We start from the raw sequence: 7636 nt of genomic DNA, 5'->3' as shown, positions 1-7636 counted from the left end.
GGAAATCTCACTTTTATATTACACTCTGTATGCCAAGGCTCCCACAGGGACAGAGTTTGGAGTCTAGACCTACACTCAGCACCTGAACTAATCCTGGGGAGTCACAGTCCCATGATCCTAGGAGACAGCAGAAGTCTATGCCTCAGAAAATTTGAGCCCTGTTAATTTAGGAACAAAGGGTAAAAATGTTAATATATCACATTTTCATGATCTTTTCAACTTATGGTATTTCACCCATGCCAAAATTCTTCATAAATGAGAGGACTCAGGTTCTAAGATGTAACTTGCACAGGTCACAGAGTACATATCATAACCAGGATCTAATCACAAGCCTTTATGGCTCTGAGAGAGCTGTCTTCTTTCTTCTGCTCCCTTACCTTACGTCTACATAATGTGCTAATCCATTCCAAAGTGGGATTTACGCCTTATCCTTAGGTAAATTCTGAGAATTCCAAGAATTTTAAAAGGTTATTGATAAGATACTGTTTGGTTGCCTGTTCCATTAGTACCTTGGTTGCTAGATTTTTGTGACCCAGCAATGATGATTCTAGATCAGCAATTTTTATCCAGTGTACAGTGGCACACTGGTGTGCTGCAAGACTTTTAATTTTATTTAATTTTTATTTAATCTTCATTGTATTTTTCTATTACCATTTAGTCCCTTTACTCCTCCCTCCCCCCAGCAATCGCCATGCTGCAAGAATTTTTTAAACATGTAATACCCGACTAGTCAGAATCACTGACCTGTTTTCCATTAGATTGTCAAATTTAAAAAAATGACAACAGCCACAACAATAGCTGTCTAGTGTGAATTAATCAAAATTATACCTATTTTTTGAAAGACTGGCAAAAAGTATATTTTTTGGTCTGCTGCAGAATTTTAGTAATTAGTTTATGTGTGTCACAAGATAAAAAAGGTTGAAAATCTCTGCTCTGAGATACTATGAAATCTCGTTTTGCTTACTCAATAGTTGTTATGAGCACTGCCTTCTGTTAGCAGATTCTACCTCACAGTCACTGGGTTCAGCATATTTTCTGGCCCTGACCAATTTCAGAGTCCATTTCCCTTAAAATAGTGATTAACTTAGAAATGGACATACCACCCAAGGGAAGCTGATTAGGATTCTTTCCTGGTTTTGCTATACAGATACTGGGAGAAAGAAGTTCTCTGCAAAGTGAGATTTCTAAAATGAGAAGGCGTTTATCTGGGGTCTTCAGTGTATCTCTTAGGTCCATATTTCATTCAGTGTCTGTATTTCATACCATGGATCAAAGCCTATTTTCAGAATGCAAGCAAGACAAAACAAGTGAAAATGAGAGACAGATGGTGAAATTCCTAGCAGGGTTCAAGTGCTTGAGGCCTCTGTGGGTGCATCTCTTCCTTCAATCCTATGAAAACTTTCCATAGTCCTCCCAGCCAAATGAATATATTTATTTTCTTGTTCAAGCTAGTTTAACATTGAAAAGTCCTTAAAATCTTCTCTAAGTTTTTCATGAAACCTAAGCCCATCTGAAATCTCATTGACTCATATGTATCTTGTCATCATTTGTCTTTACCACCACTCCCCACACTGAAATGGTGTCTTATTCACTGTTCTATCTGAGGCGTCCAGGAGAGAGCCCTGCATACAGGAGGCACTCAGTAAAAAAGAGTGAGTGAGATCATATGGTATTGTCCCTCACCACCTGGCTTATTTCACTTAGCCTAATGCTTTCCAGTTCCATCCATGCTGTCACAAAGGGTAGGAGCTCCTATTTCTCTCTGCTGCATAGTATTTCATTGTGTAAATGTACCATAGTTTTTTGATCCAGTCATTTACTGATGGGGAGTGGTGGCAAGTGGGGGGAAATGCAGACAACTGTAATTGAACAATAAAATAATTTTAAAAAACAACAACAAAATGAGTGAGTGGAAGGACAATGGGTAGATAAGGCAGAGCAAAATGTAAGACCCTGAAGCTCTCTCTGGAGAGATGCTGCAGGAAGACAAACTAGCTTCGAACTTGTGAGGCATGAGAAAGTTCCCTGGGCTCTACGCAGACTGAGCTGCTTTAGACTCTCAGAGGCAACCCTCCTGCTCCTTTGGTAGGAGGACAGTGAACTGTGTTTTTTCCATTCATTAGGAGACCTCAGGCAGACGTCTAGGGACTAGGCAAGGGGTCTTCACTAATAGACTTTCCTTTTTATAGAACCAAATAAAATCAGGAATTTTTCTGAAGACTGTGCAAAGTGCTGAAATGATAATACAGTGAAGGACTGGGTCAACATGTTGACCAAAAAAAGGCTCTGTAATAATTCTGATTGAGAAAATAACCTCACAGTATGAGCTGATCGTATATACTCCTAACTGGGTAGGTCATAGTGGGTAGTCATGCCTCAGGCCTATAAAAGAGTTTATTTTTCCCTTAAGCAAGCCCTGTCCATTGTTCTTGTGCATCTAGATTGACACTCTTGTGAAATGCCAGAGTAATCCTGTTTTGAGACATCCTCAAAGCACAACCACCCTCAAAGAAGCATGTGATCTTGTTAAATATCCTATGCCTTGCTTTCTCTCACTTTCATGTAACCCTCCTAACCTTTCCTCCTTAATTCTAAATTGTAAAAGAAACTTAAAAACTATCATTCTTCAGAGCATTTTCTCAGTCTGTTGAGATCTTGCTTCCAGGTGTGTCCTGTTTCACTCAAATAAACTCTAATAAACTCATAAAATTTTTGTACAGCTTTGGAAGTTCTTATATTAACCAACACCTTGAAATTCAGCTCTGCCCCTTCTTGAGCATGCACCACATACAAACTATAGAGTTAGGGATGGCAAATACTGAGGAGACATCTCCCTGCAATGATGAAGCCTTAGAGAGATTAAGACACTTAAGGAAGATAGCAGGGAGATAGCTCACATAGCAAGCAGTGAACAATAATGAGCTTCCTAGGTAGAAAAAAGAAAAAAGTGAAGTAATAATGCCTAAAGATTTTATTTCCAACCCTGTTTTTCCATCAGTTACATATGTTCAAGACAAAATTATCTTCATTCAATTGAGATTTTGTCTGTTGCTGGGTGTGTTAGGTGTTCTGAGCTCTCATTTTTGAGTTTTGGGCTCTCACTTTTTTAAAGAGGAGAGTGGAAAGGGAACAAACTCATAAATGACAATAGGATACTGGTCCTTTTAAAGGGGTTCCTATAAAAGAGAACATAATTATTTCAAGTTTGAATGTTAAAAACCTATATTACCCACAAGTATTTGTTGAAATTGGCTGCATAAATCAATTTGTGGGGCCCTAGAATTTGAAATTATGTCATCCCATCACAGCTGATCTATCCTCACCCTGTTTGCCCCCTCCAGTGGGGAGATCAAAACTAACATTTGTTGGGTACTTAAGATACAGAGAGATCTGATCAGATCACTGGGGAGGAGTAGAGAGGGGCCATAGGAGGAGGTTCCTGAGGCAATGGTAAACAGTGTAGGATGGGATTGGCTGAGAAGCTGAATGCCTCCAGAGTGCATGGAATTATGGGCCAGAAGATTTTAAATAAAAGAAGGGCTCTCAGGCTCTTGATCACTGGCTCTCTTGATCTTGGGCTCTCTTCCTACAGGATGGGTGTCAAACTCATTTTCACTGGGGGCCACATTAGCCTCAAAATTGCCTTCAAAGGGCTGAATGTAATTTCAACCCCTTAACAGTTAAGGAGTTGTTCCATTTATACAGTCCTAAAATTACATTTGGCCCTTTGAAGGCAACCATGAGGCTAATGTGGCCCCCAGTGAAAATCAGTTTGACAGCCCTACCCTAGAGGATGCCTGGATGGTTGAGCTGCAGCTGCCTGCATTTCCCAACAGTCAGTATTTTGTATGGGGAGGAACTCCCAGTGTAGTCTAGGATCAGGCTGACCTGGCAGAGAGTGACAGGGTTATTCTTCTTTGCGTGTTCTAGAGAAGAGGAGCTCTGAGGCAGAAGCCCGCCATTCTTCCAAAATCATGTAGCTTTTGTATCTTATGTTGTTTTAGTTTCTCAACTAATCTTATAGAAATAAGATAATTAAAAAATAACAGGGGAAATGATAGGAGAACTCAAGTGTTAAAGAGTTTAGCCTTAATTGATAGGCTTAAGTGACTAATGCTTGTGGAAAGCTGTTATTCCAAAATTGTGTAGCTTTTGAATAATGACCCCTGTCCTTTATCGCCAAACCTTTGCCTCCAGAATTTTGCTTAGAGGGTGGCAGCAGGCAGCAGGACCCCACTTGCTGTTCATTAACACAAATGCTGTTATTGGACTGAAGGGGTCCATTTGCCCATGTACATTAAAGGCCAATAAGAGATGAACAGGACTTTGCAGTCAAGAAAGTAAGGATTTATTAAAGACATGGCACCGTGCCCAGAGTCACAGGTAGCTAATGCTGAGACCTGGCTCACTGATGAATTATAGGGGATGGGTTATATAGGGGGAAAATCATTAATCATGGTGACAAATAGAGTTGGGGCTGTTGTATATACTGATTGTCTGGAGCTAGGGTAGGGAGTAATTGATCATTGCATCTGGTCCTGATGTCAGATGTGGTGTTGTTTTGTCCAACTTCACAAGGATTTGTTCTGTGGAATCTTTCCATTTTCTTGGGTCCAGAGCTAAAACACAACTGAGGCCAAGGTATTATGTTTAGTTTGATTGAAAACTGTCCCAGTAGGCAATAGACCCAGAACCTTGTTTCTAATTTACTGGAGTCTGACCAGAACTTCATTGTTCTGAGGGCTTAATGATTAAGCAAGGGAGAGAGAGACAGGTGAGTGAGTCAGGATACTACTGAGGTCAATCTGAACCAAAGGAAAAAAATAAAAATAAAAGGCCTGATTAAAGAAAATAAGGTCCCATGTGGTTATGCCAGTCACTGTGCAAATGCCTTCTTTTAGTTAACCATCATAGCAAACAATGAGAAAAGTAGTAGCAGTGTACTATTTTTTCAGAGAAGCTAGATAACCTGCCAAAACCTTGCAGAAGCAGAGCAGGCTTGGAAGGAAGTCAGACTCCAGTACCCTTACTCTCACCCACAAACTCTTTTCCATGTCTAGGGAGGGATTTCTGGCAACAATATTACAAACAAAAGGAATAGACATAAATATATATATTTAATTATGTATATATTTTTATACATAAAATACATATATAATTTTTAAAACCAAATTTAGCAATGCAGGTTGAAAGATAGGTGTAACCTGGAGGAGACCAGGCTGTGAGGTTGCCCACACTTGGCTTATATATGAAAACCCATCAGCACCTGGTGGAATAGTCCTCCCCTCCCCCAAAATCTACATGCTTCATGAGACATGGAAACTTCACGGACAGTTTTCTGAAAAGAAGGGAGAGAGGGTTAGAAGGCACCACAGATAACAGAAGGCTTCAAAACACCCTTCAAACATGCTTTTCTCTTTCCCAGAAGAACATTTTCTTTCCAGAACGTGCACATCTCTCCATTTCCCACCCTCCAGCCCAGCCCTAAGCCCTAGTTTCTTGTCTCACATACGTCTCAATATCCTCTCACCCAAACAAAATTCTGCTAACTGGAGGAGGCTTATCAGTGGGAAAAATAAATAATTAATGAAGCCAAACACAACCAGGAGAATGAGAGCCTTCAATCATCCCTCCAAAAGCGAGTGATGAGATTTAATGTTTTTAAGCATGCATAATGTGCCAGATGTTCTTGGCCCTGGGGTTGTAACCATGAATAAGACAGCCTAGAACTTACATTTTAGAGAGAAGACACAGACATTAAAATAATATACAAATAAATCAACCAAATCATTGTAGGACACAGTAAAGGCTAGGGGAGTAAACATTTGATACTATGATCAGAATTGGTGGGAGAGAGCTACTTTATATTTTGTGGTCAGCAAATGTTTCTCCAACGAGGTGACTTTCGGTGTGAGTCCTAATGAGAAGGAAATAGCCATGCACAGAAGTGCATTGTAAATGGAGAAATTAGCAAATTCAAAGGCCAGGAATCAGTTCTAAGAGGGTCAGGGAAACCTGGGGTGAAATGAGTGAGTAGGGGAGAGAAATGAAAATAGAGAGGTAAATGGGCAAGACTTTCTGGTTCAGAGCTAAAGACTGGATTTAATCCTCCATCAAATGGAAAGCCTTGATGGAAATTGAGCAGCAGTGATTATTTTCTAAAGAGTACCCTCACTACTATTTGGAGAATAACTGTGGAGGGTCAACAGAAGCTTCCTACACCCTCAAGGCTGATTGGCATTGGTATTCATTTGCTCATAGCATTCTGCTGGTTTTTCAGATTAGGTGCTTATTGTAGGAGCCCAGGTACCATGGGGCTTACTTAGATCATAGTGATCAATTTCTATGGGAAATTAAGGCAACCAAACCTGCTATGAGGAGTTGAGAAAAGGGTGAAAAATGACTCTAAGGTTTTGAGATGGGTCAGTAGTGGGGATGAATTAGGTTGTATGTAGGAAGGGGAATAAGAGATAAGAAATGTAGAGTTGAGACCAAAATTATTTATTTATTTACAAATAAGGAATGCATCACAACTTTGCATGTCAACCTTGTTCTCTGTATCATTCCAATTTTAGTATATATGCTGCCAAAGCAAGCTAGAGACCACAATTTTTAAAACCCTATTTTAGCCTAAGGAATATTGATTTTTTTATTGACAATGAGGAAGCCAGCAAAGGATATATAATTGTTCGTATTGCTTTTAACAAAGTTATAATTGAAGTGTAATTAACATGAAGGACTGGATTCATGGAAATGCCCCTCACTCAGAAGAGCCCATGCTTAGTTTATTGCCCTGTTATTGAAATTTTAAATAATTTTGTCTTTGAATTTCTGTTTTTTAAGTGAAGTTCAATGGAAAATTTGTATAAACAGGGGTGACTTACAAAACATGTGTGTCTACTGTTTCCTGCCACCCTGTTTGCATATAGTGTTTGTGTTGCCACTAGAGCACTGAATTCCACCATGCATAGCACTTCAGGGGGGCACAAAATGAGTGCAAAGAAAATGTGTTATGGCCCTGACTGGTGTGGCTCAGTGGATTGAGTGCTAGCCTGTGAACCAAAGGGTCGCTGGTTCTACTCCTAGTTAGGCACATGCCTGGGTTGCTGCCTGGGTCCTTGGTCACACAAGAGGCAACTGCACATTGATGTTTTTCTCCCTCTCTTTCTCCTTCCCTTCCCCTCTCTCTAAAAATAAATAAATAAATAACCTTTAAAAAAAGAAAATGAAAATGTATTATGGAAACCAATGGTTTTCAAAGCGTGTTGGTAGAATGCATATCAAAAAGCAATAAAATTTATTTATTATTCTACTGTTAATGGACACTGAGGTAGATTTCCAGTTTGAGACTATCATGAATAGTGTCACTATGAGTATTCTTGTACATATCTTTTAATGCACATGTTTACCCATATCTGATGGGTGTTTATGTAGACGTGGAATTGCTGGGTCAAAGGGTATGTATATACTCAGCTTCAGTTGATAACTGCTAGTTTTTCAAAGCAATTATATAAATTCTGCTTTCCTGCCAGACTTATAAGTTCTGTCGGTTCCATGTCCCTCCCAGCACTGACAGTTTGAGTTTTTAAATGTTAGTCATCCTGGTGAGTGTGTAGGGGTATTTCTTTGACATTTG

The 7636-nt window shown here is 39.6% G+C and overlaps 1 pseudogene; it reads right to left on the bottom strand.

Annotated features, from left to right (window-relative positions):
- Window positions 1-6511: 6511 nt before the first annotated feature.
- LOC123814441 lies at window positions 6512-6595 on the bottom strand (annotated as a pseudogene).
- Window positions 6596-7636: the final 1041 nt, after the last annotated feature.

Source organism: Phyllostomus hastatus, unplaced genomic scaffold (assembly GCF_019186645.2).
Source record: "Phyllostomus hastatus isolate PE091 unplaced genomic scaffold, TTU_PhHast_1.1 phas_contig_1, whole genome shotgun sequence".
Taxonomy (NCBI): domain Eukaryota; kingdom Metazoa; phylum Chordata; class Mammalia; order Chiroptera; family Phyllostomidae; genus Phyllostomus; species Phyllostomus hastatus.
Note: the sequence above shows the minus strand (reverse complement) of the source record. Positions and strands in the feature narration are given on the sequence as shown.